The 26,043-nt window shown below is 44.2% G+C and overlaps 2 long non-coding RNA genes across 2 annotated transcripts in view; one reads left to right on the plus strand and one right to left on the minus strand.

The window, feature by feature from the left end:
* Positions 1 to 26,043, minus strand: part of LOC141092037 (uncharacterized) — a 223,397-nt gene that overhangs the window by 42,831 nt on the left and 154,523 nt on the right. The gene's annotated exons all lie outside the window — the stretch shown is intronic.
* LOC141092036 (uncharacterized) lies at positions 105 to 25,753 on the plus strand. Its single transcript, XR_012232663.1, has 5 exons — positions 105 to 180; positions 6,178 to 6,250; positions 18,961 to 19,034; positions 22,029 to 22,091; positions 24,286 to 25,753. It is a non-coding gene; the product is annotated as an uncharacterized lncRNA (long non-coding RNA).

Genomic DNA, 26,043 nt, shown 5'->3' on the forward strand with positions numbered 1-26,043 from the left:
TTGCTGGCAGCTTGCTGAAACTACAGAGTTGCTAGGCCAGCTGATGTGGGTGGTGGCCACTCCCACCATCCTTTAAATGGTCACCTGATGTATCAGCTGACTGTCAGTGATAGAGCATTCTATATTGACCAAGCCTGGAGAAAGGAGCTCTCTGGTATCAGTGGTGCTTCTGCTGGTTTTGTGAGTTTGTGATCCTGGTGCCTTTCTTCTGCTGTGTGGTGCTTTGCAGCAGAGAAAGTTGTAAAGCTAAGTTGTGTTATTACCTAGCCTATCTTGTGTTTGTCACTGTCCCCTGTCTTGCATCATCTGCAGTGGTGATTCTAGCACCCTTGCTGGCTAGTGCACTTGCCAGGGAAGTGCTAAGTGACAGTGAGGGATGAGGTCCCTGACGACGGTGCGGGAATGACCAGCTTAGGGTGTTATGGGAGTGCAAGGACAGGCTCAGGTTTGAGCAGGAGGTGACCAGCCCTCATTTCCTATCCGTAGGGTCTTCCTCTCCCCATTTCACGACATACACCTCTGGCAAAAACTAATAGACCACCACATCAAAACCCTGTCATGGCCTGCCCATTCTCCAGATTTGAACCACATTGAAAACCTCTGAAATGTAATCAAGAGGATGATGAATAGTCACAAGCCATCAAACAAAGAAAAACTGCTTAAATTTTTGCGCCAGAAGCAGTGAGAAAGACTGATGGCAAGCATGCTAAGACGCATGAAAGCTTTTTTTAAAATGGTTATTCCACACAATATTGATTTCAGAACTCTTCCTGAGTTAAAATATTAGTATTTTTGTTTCTGAATGATTATGAACTTGTTTTCATTGCATTATCTGAGGTCTGAAAGCACTGTTTTTTTTTTTTTATTTTGACCATTTTTCTTTGTCAAAAAAAAAATTCAAAATTTATTGCTTGGAAATTCAGAGACATGTTGTCAGAAGTTTGTAGACTAAAAGAACAATTTACATTTTACTCAAAAATATACCTATAAAGAGAAAATCATACAAACTGAACATTTGAAAGTGGTCTCTTAATTTTTGCCAGAGCTGTATCGTGACATTAAATCTGCAGATTAATGCCGTATCTTCTTGGTTCACAGTGTTATCCGACCTAACAGGTTCCCTTTAATTCAGAGAATTTTTTTACTTACCGTATATACTCGTGTATAAGCCGAGATTTTCTGCCCATTTTTTTGGACTGAAAGTCCCCCTTTCGGCATATACACAAGTCATATACCAGGGGGGATCAGTGGGGGAGGGGGAGCGGGGTGTCAGAGATCATACTCACCCTCTGCAGCCCCCCTGCTTGTTCCATGTTCTTGGCACTGCTCTTCCTTCCTGCTTCAGCGGTCACATGGTACCGCTCATTAAACTCATGAATGTGCGCATATTTAATGAGCGATACCACGTGACTGCTGAAGCAGCAAGAGAGCAGTGCGCCGAGAACATGGAAGAAGCAGGGGTTGCGCTGCAGAGACAAGCGCCATGACGGGGGTGAGTATGAATAGGGGGGAGGCATATTCACCTGTCCCTGCGTGTCGCTCTGCTGTATTGCGTCCTCTGCAGTGACATTCAGGTCAGTGGGCACGATCGCGCCCTCTGCCTGCAGTCACTGCAGAGCCCGCAATGCTGATGAGCAGGGGGCAGTGACGGAAGTGAGTATAGTTTTTTCTTTTTGGTAACGGAGGCAGCGGCAGCAGCAGCAATATGATGGGGCCACACACTGTGAGGCATAACTTGGGCCACTCACTGTGCAGCATTATCTGGGGCCACTCACTGTGCAGCATTATCTGGGGCCACTCACTGTGCAGCATTATCTGGGGCCACTCACTGTGCAGCATTATCTGGGGCCACTCACTGTGCAGCATTATCTGGGGCCACTCACTGTGCACCCTCGGCTTATACGCGAGTCAATAAGTATTTCCAGTTTTTTGTGACAAAATTAGGGGGGTCGGCTTATACTCAGGTCGGCTTATACACGAGTATATACAGTATTCTTTCTTTGCACGACAATGCTCGAAAACCCTTCATGGTTACAATTTTTCACATCAATCGCAGAAGCTTAAAGTAGAACTTTTGTTTCAAGTGACTTTTCAAGAAAAACCATGATGTGTGCGGATATGAGGAATAACACTATTTCTATCATATGACTTGTATCTTGCATTTTGTGAGTCTTTTTGCCTCTGTCTTTATCCCTTTCCTCCCCATTTCCTTCTTCCCCTCTTGCTTCATAGACTTTTTAAAGCAGCTACATTATTCTTATTCCTCTGTGGGCTGGAAACCTGTCTTCTTCACGTATGCCTCAATCAGGCACCAGTGATTTTTTTTCTTTACATAGGTAACGTGTAACCATATTTTTTTCACCTGAGTTTCATAAATGTGTCATCACTGATTTTCATGTCTGAAAAAAATAAATTAAGAAATTACAAAGCTTCCACTATTCATTCCAATGTTAATCATTGGCCCTATACTGGATCTCATCATACCTAACAGACCGGACATTCGGCGTCTCCCACTCACACACCACCTCCTCACCTCGCCCCCTATCTGTCGGAGTCCCACAAGGTTCAGTCCTAGGACCCCTGCTCTTCTCCATTTACACCTTTGGCCTGGGACAGCTCATAGAATCTCATGGATTTCAGTATCATCTCTATGCTGATGACACACAGATCTACATCTCTGGACCAGATATCACCTCCCTACTAACCAGAATCCCTCAATGTCTGTCCACTATTTCATCCTTCTTCTCTGCTAGATTTCTGAAACTTAACATGGACAAAACAGAATTCATCATCTTTCCCCCATCTCACGTGACCCTCCCCAACAAACCTATCCATTACAGTAAATGGCTGCCCACTCTCCCCAGTCCCACAAGCTCGCTGCCTCGGGGTAATCCTTGACGCTGATCTCTCCTTCAAACCACATATCCAAGCCCTTTCCACTTCCTGCCGACTTCAACTCAAAAATATTTCACGAATCCGTTCATTCCTCAACCAAAAATCTGCAAAAACCCTAGTCCATGCCCTCATAATCTCTCGCCTTGACTACTGCAACCTCCTGCTCTGTGGCCTCCCCTCGAACACTCTCGCATCCCTCCAATCTATTCTAAACTCTGCTGCCCGACTAATCCACCTGTCCCCCCGCTATTCCCCAGCTTCTCCCCTCTGTCAATCCCTTCACTGGCTCCCCATTGCCCAGAGACTCCAGTACAAAACCCTAACCATGACATACAAAGCCATCCACAACCTGGCTCCTCCATACATCTGTGACCTCGTCTCCCGGTACTTTCCTGCACGCAACCTCCGATCCTCACAAGATCTCCTTCTCTACTCCCCTCTTATCTCCTCTTCCCACAATCGCATACAAGATTTCTCTCGCGCATCACCCCTACTCTGGAACTCTCTACCACAACATATCAGACTCTCACCTACCATCGAAACCTTCAAAAAGAGCCTGAAAACCCACCTCTTCCGACAAGCCTATAACTTGCAGTAACCACCGATCGACCAAACCGCTGCATGACCAGCTCAACCCTCGCCTACTGTATTTTCACCCATCCCTTGTAGATTGTAAGCCTTCGCGGGCAGGGTCCTCTCTCCTCCTGTACCAGTTATGACTTGTATTGTTTAACATTATTGTACTTGTTTATATGTAAAGCACCATGGAATAAATGGCGCTATAACAATAAATAATAATAATAATCATGGACACCACACGGACATGCCACACATGTGATTTTTAAAGACCCATAAACTCATGTGACATGGATCAAAAATAGACAGGTATCCTAGACAATTCCATAGGTTGTAATGGATATGCGTTCTATCTGTGAGGACCGCAAACAGAATATGCAGTGAAAAACAGACGTCTGGATAAGTCATAAGGCAGGCATGTGCAGCAAATTCAGAGAAGAGTCTGAAAAGTGGCGTAGGATGCATTTTTTCTTTAGTAAGAAATATTTCAAAGTTTCTTATCTTCACTTGTGCCATATTGATTTATTAAGCAAAATTGAAACCACAGTTATTCTTTAATACTCTAGCTAGTGCTATATGCTTAAACCTTCTAGAATATAATGTAAGCAGTCCTAAACATACAATAATTGTACATTGGCAGGTCACTAATAGTTTCACCGCATCCTCAGGTCAATGTTATGTTCACACACCTCTGGAAATTAAGTTTACACAACAGAGCTTGTTACAGTAAAGTATTAACTCACACTAATAACACAACTTTCCAAATGCACAGGAGGCGAGTAACTACTGCTCCTCACCTTATTCCTAAAAGTTTTTCCACAGCTTAGTCCTCTTAATTAGAGAAGAGTAAACAAAAATTGAGTGGTATTGAAGTCTACATGAATTTTCCAAAAACCCATATTGAAAAAAGTTCAGATGTTTTGTAATTCACCTCTGCACGAATTTAGCAGAATGACAGCCATCAGCAGCTACTTTTCTGGATAAAAAATTACCACCAAAATGTAAAAAAATAAAATAAAATCCTTATATGCATTTTACCGCTTATAGCTTCCCACCTTCAATCGTCCACTCCTTGTCACATCTTTTAGATGGTCACCGTTCATATTGTATTCCCTGGTCCTCTCATGCTGGGCCAGAACTTCAGGGTCTATTTAGGCCCCGCAGGGTTCTGGCTTGCACACTAGGTCATGGCACATGCCATGACGTTGTGACCGTTGACGCTCGAATGTACAGAACCATGCTGAGTCTCATCTGAAAAGGAAGTCCAGGCCCAGCATAAGAGGCCCGGTGAATTCAACTTGAGAGGCTGCAATCTGAAGATGTAATGATGACCAGACAGGTGACAGTGAAAAGCAGAGGGGCCAAAAAAGTGAGGTGAGTATAAATATTTTTTTTATTTTTAACATACTATATGTATTATGCTCTGGCGTCTAAAGAGATTCCAGAGCATAATAAGAGAGATAAAATTTGCAGAGAATAACTTCTCCGTGAATCGAATTTCCCAGGAAAATCCACACGAACAAGCGAATTCGACTTTTCGATCGTCTACTCTTAATGCTTCTGTAGGCACGTGGAAAAAAATATTTCTAAAATTTAATTTCAGAAAATACGGTTGTGCTCAAAAGTTTTGGTGTTATCTTTCATATTCTCTGAAAAAAGGCCAATAAAGCAAAAATTCTGGGGTATGTAAACTTTTGAGCACAACTGTATATTGACTAAGTCCAATATTTAAGTGAGCTCAAGGTCTAAAAGTTTTGAAAAAAAAAATAGATTAGTTTCATAATCACATTGACTATTTTCTATCCTGATTAGGTCTCATCCAGAAGTCCAATTTTTCTCATATATGAAAGCTTCTACTGCCCATTACAATGTTAAACCCGGCCAGCACATGAATTGCACATGGGATACATTTGGGTTCTATCCAGGATTTTCGTGGTCCCTTAGACTTGCTTGGGTGATTTTGATTATTGGTTGGGATCAAACCAGACAAGTCTTTGCAGAAAAATTACAAAGACACGTGAATAGCACCATGGACTATATTCAGTGCATGTTCCATCCATGAAAAACATGGATAAATCACATACATGAGAAAGGATATCTGAATGAGCCCTTACTGTATATCTGCAAGTGTTCACCTTTTAGCATTTAGTAAATGTTGGTCAACCTTTTCAGCTTCCGAAAAATCTATGTAGTGTAAAAGATTAAATAGAAAAAAAGAAAAAAAATAGATAAAAATAAACCAAGATACTCAGGATAACACAACATTTTTGTCTGCCCTGTGTAATACACACCTAGAGCTCACAAAGGAGAGATGGATGCTTTTTCTAACAATGTGTTTGCTTGAATATGGAATTGAATATAAATCTTTACTTCAATGTACGAAAGCTAGAAGGTAAAATAGTTACATACTCCTCTGCATTAAGACATGATTAAGATGATTCAGATTAACATTTGCCCCTGTGTGCTAGATCACAAAAATATGACTCTGTTCCTTCCCAACCTTTATATTTGGCTTGACAGTCATAGCAAAAATTATTGCTGTCATTGAATGCTAAATTGTAGACTTTAAAGAGTAAGGAGAACCAGCATTTGACATTAACATATATCAAAGACTGTGTAATACTGAGCTGAGTAATATACCCAAGAAACAAGATTTAAACTTAACTAAATATGTCAATCATGTCGCATTTCTCTCCTTTACTGTAGGTTGCCATGCAACAGAGGAACTTTTCTAAATCAATTGATGGAAACATCTACAGGCTTGCTCCGGATAAATGCAGTATGTGGATTACCTGTCTCTTTTGTATATATCTGTCTACATTACAGCTTTCATAGCTTTTACGTGTACCAGATCTTAATATGGAGGCATATGTAAGATATGAGTGAATTTCATTTTCTTGTATTGGACTGATCACCAATAACCTAAATTAGAGAGTATTCTATGCATCAATAAGTAGAGAACTGTCAGTGAATCAAAGCTGGAGAGAAAAGTCCAAGGAAGCTTATTAGGCACCAGTCCCAACTTAGCGGTGTTCATACCTTTAAAATCATAACTTGCAGAGTAATATGCCATGTGTCACATTTATACAGTATTTGTGATGTAACTGGAAGCAACTTTGACTAAACTTAAGGCCCCGTCTCACTAAGCAATCTCGGTAGTGAGATCGCTGCTGAGTCACAACTTTTGTGACACAACAGCGATCTCACCAGCGAGATCACTGTGTGTGACAGCGATCCGCGAGCGGCCCCCCTGCCGGGATCGCTGGAAGAAACCTCTGAACATTTCTTTGGTCACTGGTCTCCCGCTGGCCAGCACGCATCGCTGTGTGTGATAGGCAGGAGACCAGCGATCAGGTGTAAAAAATAATAAAAAAAATAAAAAATATAGTTTCTCACCTTCCGACGTCTCGTTCAGCCATCCTGCCTCTCTCCACGCTCCGGTCCCAGTGATCCTTTGCACGAATGACCGCGAGATGTCACGGTCTTGAGGGATAACAAAGTCTCGCGGTCATTCGTGCAAAGGATCACTGGGACTGGAGCGTGGAGAGAGGCCGGAAGACTGCGCGGGACATCGGAAGGTGAGAATAACTATATTTTTTATTTTTTTTAAATTATTTTTTACAGCGATGGCAAGCGATGCCAGGCACTCGGCATCGCTGTGCTGATCGCTGGTGAAGCTGTCTGTGTGACAGCTCACCAGCGATCACATAGCGACTTACCCGCGATCCTGACACCTTGATATCGGTGTCGGGATCGCTTGTAAGTAGCTTAGTGTGACGGGGCCTTTAGACTAGTTTCACACTAGCAAATGGAGGAGCTGTGAAGGGTTACAGACTTCCTCCGTGAAGCTCCGCCCATGGCCGCACCTCCTCTGTTCAGCTCCGCCTCTGTCGACATGCAGCCTGCGCACCCTATATTTAGCATTAGGTACGCAGGCCGTGCCAATGTATGCGGATGCCTCCGCATGCGTAGTTTTGATGGTGCGGCGACCGCACCAAAATGCAACACGCTCCTCCTCAATTTCTAGAATGAAAGGGGTCATACCCTTTGGCAGCGCTCACAGAAACCATTTACTAGAAATTTCACATAATAGTCTTAAGTAGAGTTGAGCGACTTTTGGTTTTTTAGGGTCGAGTTTCGTTTCGTGAAACCCAACTTTTCCAAAAGTCGGGTCGAGCAAGATCGGCCGATTATAGGGAAAAGTCGGGGTCGTCCCGCAACACGAAACCCAATGTAAGTCAATGGGGAATAAAAGTCGGCAGTGAGAGGAGGACAGGAAACACACCTACAGTGCTCATTTGAATGCCAAAAGCATCAATTTTTCTTACTTAAGCTTGTCAACCTTAATTAACTTCATAATACAAGTTACGCACTGAAAAATGGGGGTTATTTGGCTAAAGTTGTGGGGGGGTAGGGCTGGCTCCAAGTTTTCATGTGCCCTGGGCGAAAGAGCGCCCCTTTAACACATACCACAACTCATCATGCTCCGATACGGCAGAGAAATAACGGTATAGTACAATGAAAAATACTTCACTTTTTACATCTCATGACGAGGCCCATCTATTTCTCCATACAGAATCATTGGTCCCATATAATGTTTGAAACAGTATATGATGAGCTCCACATAATGCTACAGTATATGTTGGTCCCCATGGATGAAGCTCCACTGTCTTATGGGCCCAAATAATGCTCCAAACATAATGGGCCTCATTTCTAATGCTCTAGTGTATAATGGGCCCTGTAAGTGCTGCTCCAGTGTCTGATGTCCACCTTTGGAATGTTCCAGTGTATGGTGGGCCCCATCTATCATTCTCCAGAGTATAGTGCTCCCCAAAAATTGCTGTCCCAACATTGAAAACGATCAAATAAGTCTCCTCGCTAGGGAATCCCTGTACTAGTCTGGACTCCTCGTCGTCCCCAACTTCCATCTCACTGCACAGTATTTCAACCTTGCAAGTGCTGTGATCCTTAGCAAGCAGGGGGGGCCCACTCGTTGGCGACGGCACTGGCACAGGGCCCCTGATAGTACGGTGGTGTGTCTGATGGCGGGTGGGCCGAACCTGCACTTTCATCTGCAGCTTCCTCTTTGTCACCGTGTAAGATGGAACTGTATATGGGAAGGGTAACCTGAGTTTCATCAGGGTCAGATTCAGGCCGTGTAGCGTGCGAGGGGAATATAGTGGTCTGGGTCAATGTACCAGCAGATTCATCGAGCAGTGGCTGGGCATCAGTGCACTTGTGTCGCCCCCAGGAGTACGGTCGCCACAGTGGCATTACCTTCCTCCTAGGGAGTGTGATGTCATGCTTGGGAGCAACGAAGGATCTCTCTAGCAGGTTAACTGATTGGGCGGCGTTATTCCCACGAGTCATGACCCTCCAAACAGCGTTCATGAAGGCAAAGTGTTTGTTTTACGTGGGCAGTATGGTTGCAAAGCTGAATCTTAAAGGAATGTCCAGAAGGGCACCACCAGGAGTGGAGCCTACGGTTAAATTCGACTCCACCTGGCAAACCTCAACCATGCCAGCTACAGAACAGATGCACACATTGCAAGCTTAATTCCGTTAACGAACGAGACTCCGTCATGCCCCACGGTCCGAGTCCGGCTTACTAGAGGGACACGTGAGGCTCTGGCACATGAGATTGGCCAATAACTGGTGTGTCATGCCCTTACATGTCCGTGGCTGCATGTGCGCTACACTGAAAAGGCCAGCATTTGTCGCTTACGGGTGCAGATAACCCGCTGAACAATGTTAGTGATGGGGATCACTGATTACAATTATTACCCGCGAACGATGATTTCCCAGTAAGTGCAGGTCAACCGCAGTTCCGGAATTAGGCCTAACCGTCATTCCTGAAAAAATGAAAAACTTACGTGTGCAAACCACAGGTGCTGTAGCTTGCTTAACAGCTCGCCAGCTGTTCTCACACCCAGAATGGATTACACGTGATTGCACAAAGGTGAGAAAGGGTACCGTATCCCAGGATAACATGTATGATAGCGTACACATTCAAAATATATGTCTATACATCAGGAGGCAGGCTCAGACGGTGTTAGGCCCAGTATGGCTTGCACGTGATTGCACAAAGGTGAGAAAGGGTACCGTATCCCCGGATAACATGTATGGATAGCGTACACATTCAAAATATATGTCTATACATCAGGAGGCAGGCTCAGACGGTGTCAGGCCCAGTATGGCTTGCACGTGATTGCACAAAGGTGAGAAAGGGTACCGTATCCCAGGATAACATGTATGGATAGCGTACACATTCAAAATATATGTCTATACATCAGGAAGCAGGCTCAGATGGTGTTAGGCCCAGTATGGCTTGCACGTGATTGCACAAAGGTGAGAAAGGGTACCGTATCCCCGGATAACATGTATGGATAGCGTACACATTCAAAATATATGTCTATACATCAGGAGGCAGGCTCAGATGGTGTTAGGCACAGTATGGATTTGACAGCCCAGACTACACAGCGGAGGAGCAGGGAGAGGTAAAGATTGCAAATGCTGGGGCCCTGCCCAAGCAAGGGGGGCCCACTCGTGGGCGTCGGTACTGGCACTGGGCCCCTCATAGTACGGCGGTGTGTCTGACGGCGGGTGTGCACCACCACCGCCAGAGACACTTGATTGCACTATGAGGGACCCTGTGCCAGTGCCCGCGCCCAAGAGTCGGCCTACCCACCTGTCCAGGGCAACGGCACTCGCACGGTGTCGTGCGCTAGGTGGTGACCCCGGCCATGGGGAGGGGAGGCAGCACAGTTAGGGAGTTTTAGAAAGTGGCATATGTTGATGTTGGACATTCAGCTGATGCAAAAGGCGAAATAGGTCAAGTCCCAGGAAGAGGTGGACCAAAGCAAGCCATTTTTCTGTCACCCTATGTGTCATCAGGGGAAGGTGGGACAAAATCCTTGGAAACCCATGCATGGTTCATTTTAATGAAGGTTAGATCATCCACATTTTGGGTTGACAGACGGGTCCTTTTTTCTGTCAGGATTGATCCAGCTGCACTGAAGACTCTTTCCGATAGCACACTTGCAGCTGGGCAAGCGAGCTCCTGTAAGGCATATTGTGCCAATTCAGGCCAGGTGTCCAGTTTAGCGGCCCAATAGTCAAAGGGGAATGACCTGTGTGGGAGAACATCGATATGGGAGGAAAAGTAGTTTGTAACCATAGTTGACAACTGCCGTCTCCTGTCACTTTCCATCGATGCAGTATTACCAGTTGTGTGAGCGGTACTTGAAAAATCAGTCCACAACATTGTCATGAAACCCCTGTCTCCAACGCCACTTCTGCTGTGTGCACCATGAACACCTCTGCCAAGCTGCCCCCGGCCCGTACGGCTCGTGTGAGAACCATCACCGCTGCTGTGTGCTGGGAATGCCTCAAGCAACCGATTTACCAGAGTTGCTTGTTTATTAGCCAATATTAGGTCAAGGTTCTCCTGTGGCATGATGTTTTGTAATTTACTTTTATAGCGTGGATCCAGGATGCTGGCCAACAAGTAGTCGTCATCGTTCATATCATTTTGGCAATGCGGGGGTCCCTTTTTAGGATCCGCAAGGCATAATCTGACATGTGGGCCAATGTTCCCGGTGTCAATGATGCACTGCGAGTGCTGGGTGGAGGAGCACTATCTGGCAAATCCACATCCCTCCAGTCACGCACAAACCCTGTACCAGACCTTGCCACGCCAACATTTTCACTTGCCCCACGAGATGCATCTCCCTCCCCTAAGTAATCATCCCCATCATCATCCTCCTCCTCCTCTTCTTCCTCCACCTCGTCCAGGAGAGGTCCCTGAGCAGACGATGGCTGAATGTCATCAAGGATTCCCTCCTCGTCAACATTGGCTGCAGACGCCTGCTCCTTAAGGTGCGTCAAAGTTTGCATGAGCAGACGCATAAGTGGGATGCTCATGCTTAGGATGGCGTCGTCTGCGCTTACCAGCCATGTGCATTCCTCAAAACACTGAAGGACTTTACAGAGGTCTTTCAGCTTCGACCACTGCACACCTGTCAACTCCATGTCTGCTCTCAAAGTGCCTGGCCGTGTATCCTCCCACAAATGCATTATGGCCTGCCTCTGCTCGCACAGCCGCTCCACCATGTGCAGGGTGGAGTTCCACCTTGTTGCAATGTCGATAATGAGGCGGTGGTTGGGAAGGTGGAGCAATCGCTGCAGCTTCTGCATACGAACGGAGTGTACAGGCGACCGGCGGATGTGCGCGCAAGTCTTCGCACCTTCTGGAGCAGGGCTGTTAACTCCGGATAATTTTTGAGGAAGCACTGCACCACCAGGTTCAAGGTGTGAGCCAAGCAAGGTATGTGGCTGAGTTTTGAAAGGGCTATGGCTGCCACAAAATTACGGCCGTTATCACTAACTACCTTGCCTGCCTCAAGATGTACACTGCCCAGCCATGACTCAGTTTGTCGCTTCAAGTACTCGGCCCGCACCTCGGCGGTGTGTCTGTCGCCCAAACACATCATCTGCAACACAGCCTGCTGACGCTTTCCACTAGCTGCTCGATAGGGGGACACCTCGTGTGCAACAGTGGCAGCTGCAGATGGAGTGCTCGTACGACTGCCCTCTGTGGACGAGCTTTCGCTTCTGGAGGAGGAGGGTCGAACGCCTACAGCCAACTGTTTCCTATACCGTGGGCTAGGCAGCACTGTCCCACCACCGCTGTCCCCTGTGGACCCTGCATCCACCACATTAACCCAGTGCGCAGTGATGGACACGTAACGGCCCTGGCCATGCCGACTGGACCATGCATCAGTTGTGAGGTGCACCTTTCCACTCACTGACTGCTTGAGTGCTTGGACAATGCGGTCTTTTACATGATGGTGGAGGGCTGGGATGGCTTTGCGAGAGAAGAAGTGGTGACTGGGTAGGTCATAGCGTGGTACTGCATAGGCCATGAGTTCGCAGAAAGCTGCGCTTTCCACCAACCGATAGGGCATCATCTCAAACGAGATTAGTTTGGCAATGTGGGCGTTCAAACCCAGTGTACGCGGATGAGAGACTGAGTACTTTCTTGACCTACTCAGTGTCTGGGAGGGTGAGCTGGACTTGAGAGCTGCATATGGTGGAAGTAGCGGTGGACAGGGCGGACTGAGAGAGGGTTGATGATGGTGATGGAGTTGGTGTTCTTTCTGATGGCCTAGATTCAGTATTTCGTTGATATAACAGTGGGATTCCCTGACTGCTGTGGCCTTGCAACGACACCTCAACATTTGCTGCTGTGCTAACCGGTGGGCTTACAGTGGGGGAAACAATGTAGCGTTGCTGACTACCTTCTTTGTGATCAGTTGCACATGTGGCACTTGAGGTTTGGTGTTGTGTCCAAGCTCAAGTGCATGGTGGTTAAATGTCTAAGCATGCAACTGGTATTCAAATTTTCCAGATTTTTCCCTCGGCTAAAGGTCTTTGCGCACTTCTTACAGATAACCTTGGCCTGATCATGAGGATTTTGTTCAAAAAAGTGCCACACTGCACTCTTCCTACTTTGGCAGACATTTTGCGGCCTAGCACGCTGTGATCTTTTGACCCTCTGGACAAGCTGTCCAGCAACTCTTTTGATTTTTGGAACCTGTCTTTGGAGTGCTCCGGGCCTGCCAGATAACAGCTGTTGCGATGTCGATGTCTGCTGTGGATGCTCCTCATCTGAGCTATTGGAAGCAGCACCCTCTTCCCCCAATGGATGCCAATCTGGGTCAACAACTGGGTCATCCATCACCTCCTCTTCAATGTCATGTGCACCTTCCTCTGTGTCACCGTGTATGGTGGTATAGTGTGCGGGAAGGGGCACCTGAGTCTCATCAGGGTCAGAATCTGGCTCTGTACACTGCGAGGACAATGTAGTGCTCTGAGTGAATGTACCAGCAGAATCATCTATCAGCGGCTGTGCATCAGTGCACTCCATGTCACATTCATCTTGGCCTGGGTAATTCACCATTTCACTTGATAATCCAGGCATGGTATGTGAAAACAGCTCCATGGAGTAATCAGTAGTATGGCCTGCGTCATCCTTCAATCTTGGTTGGGGTGAAGGACACAAGGAAAGGTGTGGTTCATGAACATGACCCTCCAATGACGACTCAGTGCTTTTATTTTTTACAACTTCAGAAGAGGAGGCGATAGAGCTGGAGGCTGAGTCAGCAATGTAAGACAAAACTTTTTCCTGAAGCTCTGGCTTTAAAAGCGGTTTGCCAACTCCTAGAAAACTAAGCCTTCGAGGCCTTGTGGAGCCAGACGATGACGCAGGCTCAACACCTCCTGCATTCGGTCCTATTTTGCTTTTGCCACTACCATCAGATCCACCACCAACACCATCATTACCAGCTGCCAACCCCCGCCCAATTCCACGGCCTCTTCCACCAGCCTTCCTCATTTTTGGTAGAAATGTAGACAAAATCCAACAAACTATATACTAATGTAAAACAAGGTGTCTATAGGACAGGGGAGATTTTGAATCTCTGCACACACTAGTGGACACTGGACACTTTTGGATTGTGTGAGGCCCACTGAATATCAGAGCGCTATGTCACAGGCTCGATGGCACAGGTGTGAAAAAAGTGACTACAGGATAAGGGAGATTTTGAATTTCTGCACACACTAGTGGACACTGGACACTTTTGGATTGTGTGAGGCCCACTGAATATCAGAGCGCTATGTCACAGGCAGAAATTGGCTAGTGTATCACAAACTACAAGGTGTATGTAGAATTGGGCAGAATAGGAATGAACCTAGAGTGTAGGTCTGTAAGAACGGAACAAGTCCTCCACTTATCCTTCTACAGTGACACACAGCTTCACTGTGGCTGTGATAACAGCTGTTACACGGTACTGTGTGAGGAGCGTACACCGCTGTATGGTGTGAAAAAATGCATGCTCAGTACCTCAGCAGGACAAAAAAAAAAAATTGGGATTGCTTTTAAAAAAGCAGTTTGCAGAGCAGTGGGTAAACAGCAATGCAGCTGTCAGGAAGCCTTAGAAGGCAGCCTAACAACCAACACTGCTGATCCACCACAATATAGCCTCCCCTTGCACTGCACACACAGTGACTGGTGTGTTGTACAGGCAAAATCACTAGCAGCAGAAGCAGGTTTTTTTTCTTCTTCCCTGCCTAACGCTCTCCCTACAGAATCAGCAGCAGCAACCTCTCCCTATGCTAAGATCGGCAGAAGTAAGATGGCGGTCGGCGTGCATGCCCTTTTATAACCCCTGTGACGCCCACCAAAGCAAGCCTATCACTTGCATGCCCTTCTGAAAGATGGTGGTGACCCCTGCCTATGTCATCACGTTGCCCACAGTGTCCGTGGATCCTGATTGTCTGAAAGAGCGCAAAACAAACTTTTGAAACGCGACTTTGGCGCGTAAGTCGCCGACCTCGTGGCCGACCTCATCCTAGGGTCGGGTTTCGTTTCATGAAACTCGACTTTGCCAAAAGTCGGCGACTTTTGAAATTTTTCGACCCGTTTCGCTCAACTCTAGTCTTAAGACGATCCTGATCAATAATAATAGCTGCAAACACAGAGCAAAAATGCTTATAGTTCATGGGGAACCCGTCAAATTCCTAGTAAATGCACACAGAAACAATCGGTTCTTCCTAAATTAAAATTTCTATGTGTCTATGACAAAGCAAAAATGTTGATACATAAGAAACCAAGTAATGTCATAGCTCATTCAGTCTAAAAGATTTCACTTACTTGGTATTTGAGACAAAAGCGTCATTTATATATACACCCCCAATGTGTTTTATGACTTTGTCTGGCACAAACCTTATCTTAAGTTGTATAACAAACCGCCTGAGCTTCTAGACAAGGGGGTTAAGTGATTACATGTCATAGTGTGTAGCTTTTACATTGACACTTTCCAGATTCTGACATCTCTCGGCAAAGAAATCACTTGTCTGTTAAAATTACTTTTAAAAAGCTGTCAAAATTGGAGACCTGCTGTCAGGAATAGCAGGAGAAAAACACTAAAAAATATTATCTCCTGGTGTTGCCCTCCCAGGAATACAAGCAGAGGTGCAGAATGAGACTGGAATTGGCATGTATCTGTGGATGTCGTGTCACTGTTCAGTTTCAGAAAGTTGGAAGATTGAAAGCTCAAGGCTATTGTACGTAAAGAAGGGAATAACTGTGGTTACACTATACAACTAAAATGTTGGAGAGTTTAGTGTAAATGGAACCTACAGAGACCATATTCACAAATGTTGGCAGAACCCAGTGTATTTCAACATTACCGATAGTCCATCTATTGTGTATTGGATGTTCATCTGATTTTCATTCGGCCTATGTAGTGAAAAGAAGATTCATAGTCCACTGAATCTAGTGTACATATGAATGGGGAGTTTATACAGAACTATTTGAAGAGCCCGGCATTGCCCAGGCATAGTATCCCCTGTATATATTATATACCTGTAGGTCATCTCCTTTTGTATATAGTATATACACCTGTATGTCATCTCCCCCTGTATATAGTATATACCTGTATGTCTTCTCCCCTGTATATGATATATACCTGTATGTCATCTCCCCTGTATATAGTATATACCTGTATGTCATCTCCCCCTGTATATAGTATTTACCTGTATATCATCTCCCCCTGTATATAGTATATACCTGTATGTCATCACTCCCATATATAGAATCATAGAATCGTAGAGTTGGAAGGGACCTCCTGGGCCATCTGGTCCAACCCCCTGCTCAAAGCAGGATTCGCTAAATCATCCCAGTCAGATGTCTGTCCAGCCTCTGTTTAAAGACTTCCATTGAAGGAGAACTCACCACTTCTCGTGGCAGCCTGTTCCACTCATTGATCACTCTAACTGTCAAAAAGTTTTTTATAATATCTAATCTGTGTCTCCTCCCATTCAGTTTCAGCCCATTGCTTCTAGTCTTTCCTTGTGCAAATGAGAATAAAGTTGATCCTTCTACAATGTGACAGCCCTTTAGATATTTGTAGACAGCTATTAAGTCTCCTCTCAGTCTTCTCTTTTGCAAACTAAGCATTCCCAAATCCTGCAACCTTTCCTCATAAGACAGGGTTTGCAGACCGGTCACCATTCTGGTCGCTCTTTTCTGAACTTGCTCCAGTTTGTTGATGTCTTTTTTAAAATGTGGTGCCCAAAACTGGACACAATATTCCAGATGAGGTCTGACCAAAGAGGAGTAGAGGGAAATAATGACTTCATGTGATCTAGACTGTATGCTTCTGTTAATACATCCTAGAATTGCATTTGCCTTTTTTGCTGCTGCATCACACTGTTGACTCATATTCAGTCTGTGATCTATTAGTATACCCGAGTCTTTTTCACATGTGCTGTTGCTTAGCCCTATTCCTCCCATTCTGTATATGCTTTTTTCATTTTTATTGCCCAGATGTAGTACTTTGCATTTTTCCCGGTTAAAAACCATTCTGTTAGTTGCTGCCCACTTCTCCAGTTTATTTATATCTTTTTGAATCCTCTCTCTCTCTTCTCTAGTATTAGCTATCCCTCCTAGCTTTGTGTCATCAGCAAATTTAATCCGTTTACCCTCAATTCCTTCATCTAAATCATTGATAAAGATGTTGAACAATACAGGGCCCAGGACAAAGCCCTGTGGTACCCCACTTGAGACATTCTTCCAACTGGATGTGCAGCCATTTACGACCACTCTTTGGGTCCGATCACTAAGCCAGTTATGAATCCACCTAACAGTTGCCTTGTCCATTCCATACTTAGTCATTTTTTCAATAAGGATTGTATGAGATACTTTGTCAAATGCTTTGCTGAAGTCAAGATATACTATATCTACAGCATTTCCTTGATCCACCCAATCAGTGATTCCGTCATACAAGGAAATTAAGCTAGTCTGACATGACTTATTAGTTACAAACCCATGCTGACTCTGTTTAATCACTTCATTCTTATCCAGGTACTGACATACATGTTGTTTAATAATTTGCTCAAAGATCTTTCCTGGTATAGAAGTCAGACTCACCGGCCTATAGTTGCCTGGGTCCACCTTCTTCCCCTTTTTGAAGATAGGAACAACATTTAGTATACACCTGTAAGTCATCTCCCCTGTATACAGTATATACCTGTACATCTCGCAGGTTCCCTTCCATCGGTACATGGTGGAGGCGCAGTGGCCCTTGAGGAAGCAGCTCTTGCCTCCCTTTCTTCCATTTCTGTATGCCTTTCTGTAAGTCCTGGCTCCCTTTCTTCTTCCTATAAGTCTTGCTTATTGAGGAGTAATACAGCTTTTCTCTTAGAGAAAGCAGATTTCAAATTTGTGAGAGTGTAATAACATTAAGTTACAAATTGTAAAGAAGGACTAATTTAGAGTGGCATTAGTTTTAGCTATATAAATAGGTATGAAGTGAACTGGGCATTGTCAGGTTGGCGCTGTTACACCGATTAAAATGATACCTAGGTTGGGGAAATCCATCTTGTGTTTCTTTTTTTAACCCCTTTACCCCCAAGGGTGGTTTGCATGTTAATGACCAGGCCAATTTTTACAATTCTGACCACTGTCCCTTTATGAGGTAATAACTCTGGAATGCTTCCATGGATCCCGGTGATTCTGACACTGTTTTTTAATGACATATTGTACTTCATGTTAGTGGCAAAATTTCTTTGATATCACTTGCATTTATTTGTGAAAAAATGGAAATTTGGTGAAAATTTTGAAAAGTTTGCAATTTTCCAACTTTGAATTTTCATGCCCTTAAATCACAGAGATATGTCACGCAAAATACTTAATAGGAAACATTTCCCACATGTTTACTTTACATCAGCACAATTTTGGAACCAAATTTTTTTTAGGAAGTTATAAGAGTTAAAAGTTAATCAGCGATTTCTCGTTTTTACACCATTTTTTTTTAAAGGGCCACATCAGATTTTAAGTTACTTTGAGGTGTTTATATGATAGAAATACCCAAAAGTGGCACCAGTCTAAAAACTGCACCACTCAAGGTGCTCAAAACCACATTCAAGAAGTTTATTAACCCTTAAGGTGCATCACAGGAATTTTTGGGAAAAAAAAATGAACATTTAACTTCTATTTGCAAAAAAATTTACTTTAGATCCAATTGTTTTTATTTTACCAAGGGTAACAGGAGAAACTGGACCCCAAAGGTTGTTGTGAAATTTCTCCTGAGTACGCTGATACTCCATATATGCAGGTAAACCACTGTCTGGGTGCATGGCAGAGCTTGGAAGGGAAGGAGCACCGTTTGACTTTTCAATGGAAAATTGGCTCTAATTGAGATCAGACGCCTGTTGCCTTTGGAGAGCCCCTGATGTGCCTAAACAGTGGAAACCCCCCACAAATGACACCATTTTGGAAATTATACCCCCTAAGGAACTTATCTAGATGTGTAGTGAGCACTTTGAACCCCCAAGTGCTTCACTGACATTTATAAAGTAGAGCTGTAAAAATAAACATGTTTTCCACAAAAATATTTTCACCCCCAATTTTTTTATTTTCCTAAGGCTAACAGAAGAAATTGGACCTCAAAAGTTGTTGTGAAATGTCTCCTGAATACGCTGATACTCCATATATGCAGGTAAACCACTGTCTGGGTGCATGGCAGAGCTTGGAAGGGAAGGAGCGACGTTAGACTTTTCAATGTAAGGCTGGTTTCACATTAGCGCTTTTTAAGCGCACGCACGGCCGGGGGTAGCTCCGCCCCCGATCCGGCTCTCTGCCCGGCGTGCCCGCCCCTTGCTTGTAGCGCTGCCTCCTAGCGCACAGCGGCGCCTGCGATCGGCACACCCTATCTTTAGCATAGGGTGCGCAGATCGTGCGCAGGCCGTGCGCTAGTTGCGCTTTGACGTGCGCAGCGCAGGTCAAAGCGCAACTAGCGCACGATCTGCGCACCCTATGCTAAAGGAATCAAAAATAAATAAAACGGCCAGCAGTCAAAAATGTCACATAAAATCAATACTTTATTAATGATCTATAATTGGACAAAGGTACATGAGAGGTGGGGGGAAAAGGAATCACCAAAGGCTAGACAAAAGGCCTAGTATGTCACCCACATCGAACAGGATAACAACCCCGTATGGTCACAGTAATCAGGAGTTCATGCAAAGTAGCCCCATAATTGGTAAATAAAATATACATTAGCATGATAACCAGGGGCACCAGGAACTCTCTGACAGTAACGAATATATATAGTAGAAAACAACTGTTCAAATAGTATGGACCTACATAGGGTCTATAATATTACCTGGATGAAGTGGAAATGACACATACAGCGGCCAAGACCCCGACGCGCGTTTCGGAGCGTACTGCTCCTTCCTCAGGGGGCGTGGCTGGCATAGTCAATGATTGGAGTTTATAACGTGCCAGCTCTGCAATTATTGGATGCGCCGGCTGCATGTCATGACTGAGGTAGCGCCCTCCTCTAGACGAAGCGGAACCACGCGGGCCCCACGTGATCCGGAACGTCAGAGGGAGGAACCACCAGCAGGCCGACCAGTCAGCACATAGACATAACCGGAAGTGCAATATCCGCCATTTTGGAAAAGGGTAAGTGGAAGGGAATGGACAAACAATAAATAAAACAGACACAGTAGAGAAAAACAATTTGAGTAAGCCGGACATCAAGTGACAGTATATAGAGGCATGTATAGTTACAGTGCCAATAACTAAACACGAAGTGGGGAGGAAAATACTTTCCACCTATATCAATGTGTGGAAGTCCTAGTACGAACCGCACATACAACCATGAATGAAATTAAAAACAGACAATGTAAATTGTCGCAGCAGGGTTACCGCATAATAAATTCTACATAAAATGTCAATAGTTAATGATTGATCATAGTAGTATTCATGGTGGGTAACATGTGCAGTGCACATCTGTCAGATGGACTAATAACAAAAATAGAGATGGCATCATAACATATGGTGACATGTACACATAAAAAACCACAGCCAATGCAATATATGTAAAAAACAATAAAGGCATATGGAAAGCCAATGTGTAACAAGATGTTACCCCAAATGGGCATACATATGTCAGCATGTATATTTGTGCGCTACGTACATCGTTATATGTGCACATATAACACGCACGCAACATCATGGAATCAATGTCCAAAAAGGAACATGCCCATAAAAGGGGGGACCCCAAAAGACCATTGTTATACGTAAAAAGAATTGTACACACGAGCACATAAAATGCAGAGTTGGACCGATAACCACATTAACAAACAAGATCAAATTGTCCATATGGCATACTGAATTAGCCACAAAAAAGAAAGACAGTTATCTTCTTGACAACATCTTCATTGATGATATTCCGGCCAGAACAACAACTTGTTGTTAAAAGACATTCCTCCAACAATTTCCAAATCATCCATACTGCACAGTCCGAAATTTCAAAAGACGTGTCTAGATATTAAAGAGAAGTAAAATAAAATCAATAAAAAGCAACAAAAAACCAATAAACAAAACCAAAGAAAGCCGCAGTGATATCGCTAATGTTCAGCAGGCGGGGACTATAAAAACGGAGCATAGGATATGTTCTCATTTAGACCATTTGGATACATAGTACCTAGTCTCCATATCCACCGAGTCTCAAGTTGAGCCAGGCGACCAGACAACTTACCACCCCTTATATTTATTTTAAGGGAATCAATACCCCGAATCCTAAGTAGTGCAGAGTTGCACTGATGGTACTCCTTAAAATGTCTGGGCAACGTTTTGGGCACTGTTCAGCAGGCGGGTACTTTCAATTGGGACACTAAATTTCAAAATGTTAAAACACTATTACTTAAGAGATCTAGACTATGGTGGAACAGAGCATTTTTGGAGAAGTATGTAGCGAGTAATATGATCCCAAGAGGATTACGTGTAAAAGTGATCCCCACTTTTCCAATAGAGGATGACAAATTTACCAATAAATGGGAAGAAGCTTGTAATACATGCTCCCTAGTATTTTTACAACTTCTTATTAATTCTAATACGGTGAATATAGAAACACTGGACAAATCCATTGATGTAATTCAGGAAGAGATACGGAGGGATTGCCCTGCTGATAGAGTTAAAGTCTTCGAATCAGAATTGGACAAGGCCATGGACTTATTGGTCAAAAATATTAAAGAAAATCAGCTGTCCAAATTTAACAGAGATTCTAGAGACTATCAAAATAAGAAGGTCTATCTGTGGAGGAGTGTGAACAATTCCAAACTTCATCGTACCACCTCTGATATTTCAGTCTCATCCCTAAGTGGCCTTTCTGATACATCTCAGACTTCGGTCTCTTCTTATGGAATGGATGGGTCTCACAGACTAAGGGATCACTCTTTTCACCCTTATAAAAGACGCCTTGCAAATCAATCGGATACCAACAGGAGAGATAATAAGGTGATTAATCTTAGTAATTACAATCTTACTGAGGTGGACCTATCCTTATTGGGGAGGGGTCTCACTTTTTCACCCACTTCTAATTTTGACACCTTTTCGGCGGTTAAAGATCTAAACTTATTTGCCAGATCCTTATTGTTTAAAAGGCATTTCTTTAATAATGATCTACACCATCTCTTTCCTACAGAGGAAGAACAGGAGGCAATAAGGACTCTTGAGGAACTAGCGGCTGAACATGATGATGACCATGGTAAGATTCCTGCATCCATTCGTCCACGTTCGACAAAGTTTCCCCCCCTTACATCGTGTCCAAGTATAGATCTATTTGTGCGGGTGGTGACTGAGGATTTTAGAAAAATTCCTAAGTTTGGCAGAGGTGATAATTTGACTGGTGATGAAAGGATGAGGTTACATCACCTTAAAAATTTGACAGACGTGGTGTTAAAGCCAGCCGATAAAGGTGGCAATGTGGTGATCTGGCCAATACAAATGTACGAGAGGGAGGCATTTCGGCAGCTGGATAATCCAGTTTGCTACAGGAAGCTTACATATAACCCCCTCTCGGCATTTGTTGCAAAATTGGATAAGATTCTTGAGAAAGCCATAGTCGATGGCATTGTCACAAAACAGCTGGCCTCATCACTCATCGTCAAAGAACCTATTATTTCTACATTCTACCTCTTGCCCAAAATCCATAAGAATATTAACTGTCCACCTGGTAGACCTATAGTTTCGGGGAGGGGGAACTTTCTCGAAAATGTTAATAAATGGATTGACCATCTTCTTCAGCCGCTGGTTACCAGCTTACCCTCCTTCCTCAAGGACACGGGTGATCTATTGCGTAAGGTCGACGGACTATGTCTGGAGAGCGATACTCTTCTGGCTTCTGTGGATGTTGAGTCCCTATATACGAGCATTAGACATCTAGACGGCCTGCGGGCAGTTCAGTTTTTTCTGAATACATCCACGATCCCGCTGGGACTTAGGGACCTCATCCTGGAGCTATTAGAGTTCACTCTCACGCACAACTTTTTTGTGTTCAAGGGGTCCTTTTACCTGCAGCTCCAGGGGACTGCCATGGGGGCGGCCTTCGCGCCTTCCTATGCCAACCTCTTCCTGGGGCTGTGGGAGAGGGACCTCTTCCTGTCTGACGGACAGGGGTCGATAGACCGTGTTCCATTTTGGGCGCGTTATATCGACGATATCTTGTTTGTCTGGCAGGGTAGTTCCGTCGACCTCATGCAATTTGTGTCCTCTTTGAATTCCAATGACTATAACATCAAACTTACTCTGACATGGGATCCATTTAAAATCAACTTCCTTGATGTTATTATTAAGAAGGATGGAGATGGGAATATCCAGACAGACATTTACCGCAAAGAAACTGCTACTAATTCTCTCCTCCATGCCTCCTCTTGCCATCCGCACCATCTCATTAAGGCTATCCCTGTGGGTCAGTTTTTGCGGTTACGTCGAATTTGCTCTTCAGATAATGATTTTTACAGTAGAGCTAAGGAATTACAAGCACGATTCCTGTCACGCGGGTATAGTAAACGCTGTGTCAAGAAAGCCTATCAACGTGCTAAATATTCGACTCGTGATGATCTCCTTTACAGGAATGCCCAATTGACGAAACATAAAAATTCTAACACCGTGAGGTTTATTACCTCCTTTCACCCGTTGCATGAGATGGTTCGGACAGCAATGAGGAAGGCATGGCCTATTCTCAAGGCTGATCCCATTTTAGCTAAATTCCTTCCTAAGTCTCCCCCCATTACATTCAGACGAGCCAACAACTTACGGGACAAGCTGGTTACTAGTCATTATGTCCACCGTCCGGCGTCCACCTTTTTGGATGCGTTTCCAGCTGGGCATGGCTGCTCGCCATGTGGTAAATGTGTGGCCTGTCCGAACATCGAGCGCTGTAACTCGTTTGTCAATCATGATGGTACAAAAACATTTAAGATCAAGTGTCGGATATCGTGCATCACTCGATATGTGGTGTACCATGCTACGTGTCCCTGTGGATTAATTTATGTGGGCATGACCACAAGGCAGCTTAAAGTCCGTACAAGGGAACATGTTCTAGGTATACAGGCCGCTCTGACCTGTACTGATGATTCCCTTTTAAAAACGTTGCCCAGACATTTTAAGGAGTACCATCAGTGCAACTCTGCACTACTTAGGATTCGGGGTATTGATTCCCTTAAAATAAATATAAGGGGTGGTAAGTTGTCTGGTCGCCTGGCTCAACTTGAGACTCGGTGGATATGGAGACTAGGTACTATGTATCCAAATGGTCTAAATGAGAACATATCCTATGCTCCGTTTTTATAGTCCCCGCCTGCTGAACATTAGCGATATCACTGCGGCTTTCTTTGGTTTTGTTTATTGGTTTTTTGTTGCTTTTTATTGATTTTATTTTACTTCTCTTTAATATCTAGACACGTCTTTTGAAATTTCGGACTGTGCAGTATGGATGATTTGGAAATTGTTGGAGGAATGTCTTTTAACAACAAGTTGTTGTTCTGGCCGGAATATCATCAATGAAGATGTTGTCAAGAAGATAACTGTCTTTCTTTTTTGTGGCTAATTCAGTATGCCATATGGACAATTTGATCTTGTTTGTTAATGTGGTTATCGGTCCAACTCTGCATTTTATGTGCTCGTGTGTACAATTCTTTTTACGTATAACAATGGTCTTTTGGGGTCCCCCCTTTTATGGGCATGTTCCTTTTTGGACATTGATTCCATGATGTTGCGTGCGTGTTATATGTGCACATATAACGATGTACGTAGCGCACAAATATACATGCTGACATATGTATGCCCATTTGGGGTAACATCTTGTTACACATTGGCTTTCCATATGCCTTTATTGTTTTTTACATATATTGCATTGGCGGTGGTTTTTTATGTGTACATGTCACCATATGTTATGATGCCATCTCTATTTTTGTTATTAGTCCATCTGACAGATGTGCACTGCACATGTTACCCACCATGAATACTACTATGATCAATCATTAACTATTGACATTTTATGTAGAATTTATTATGCGGTAACCCTGCTGCGACAATTTACATTGTCTGTTTTTAATTTCATTCATGGTTGTATGTGCGGTTCGTACTAGGACTTCCACACATTGATATAGGTGGAAAGTATTTTCCTCCCCACTTCGTGTTTAGTTATTGGCACTGTAACTATACATGCCTCTATATACTGTCACTTGATGTCCGGCTTACTCAAATTGTTTTTCTCTACTGTGTCTGTTTTATTTATTGTTTGTCCATTCCCTTCCACTTACCCTTTTCCAAAATGGCGGATATTGCACTTCCGGTTATGTCTATGTGCTGACTGGTCGGCCTGCTGGTGGTTCCTCCCTCTGACGTTCCGGATCACGTGGGGCCCGCGTGGTTCCGCTTCGTCTAGAGGAGGGCGCTACCTCAGTCATGACATGCAGCCGGCGCATCCAATAATTGCAGAGCTGGCACGTTATAAACTCCAATCATTGACTATGCCAGCCACGCCCCCTGAGGAAGGAGCAGTACGCTCCGAAACGCGCGTCGGGGTCTTGGCCGCTGTATGTGTCATTTCCACTTCGGCCAGGTAATATTATAGACCCTATGTAGGTCCATACTATTTGAACAGTTGTTTTCTACTATATATATTCGTTACTGTCAGAGAGTTCCTGGTGCCCCTGGTTATCATGCTAATGTATATTTTATTTACCAATTATGGGGCTACTTTGCATGAACTCCTGATTACTGTGACCATACGGGGTTGTTATCCTGTTCGATGTGGGTGACATACTAGGCCTTTTGTCTAGCCTTTGGTGATTCCTTTTCCCCCCACCTCTCATGTACCTTTGTCCAATTATAGATCATTAATAAAGTATTGATTTTATGTGACATTTTTGACTGCTGGCCGTTTTATTTATTTTTGATTCCTTGTGATTGCAGTTGTCCAGACTATTTGTCCTTCATGTGCATGTGTACTGGTTTTATATACTCTGCCATGTGACTAATTGAGATTCTTTTGGTCCCATGCACATAATGTACTCCACAATTTTCATTTACCCTATGCTAAAGATAGGGTGCGCCGATCGCAGGAGCCGCTGTGCGCTAGGAGGTGGCGCTACAAGCAAGGGGCGGGCACGCCGGGCAGAGAGCCGGCTCGGGGGCGGAGCTACCCCCGGCCG

This window comes from Dendrobates tinctorius, unplaced genomic scaffold, assembly GCF_039654945.1.
Source record: "Dendrobates tinctorius isolate UK_male_01 unplaced genomic scaffold, ASM3965494v1 ptg000057l, whole genome shotgun sequence".
Classification (NCBI taxonomy): domain Eukaryota; kingdom Metazoa; phylum Chordata; class Amphibia; order Anura; family Dendrobatidae; genus Dendrobates; species Dendrobates tinctorius.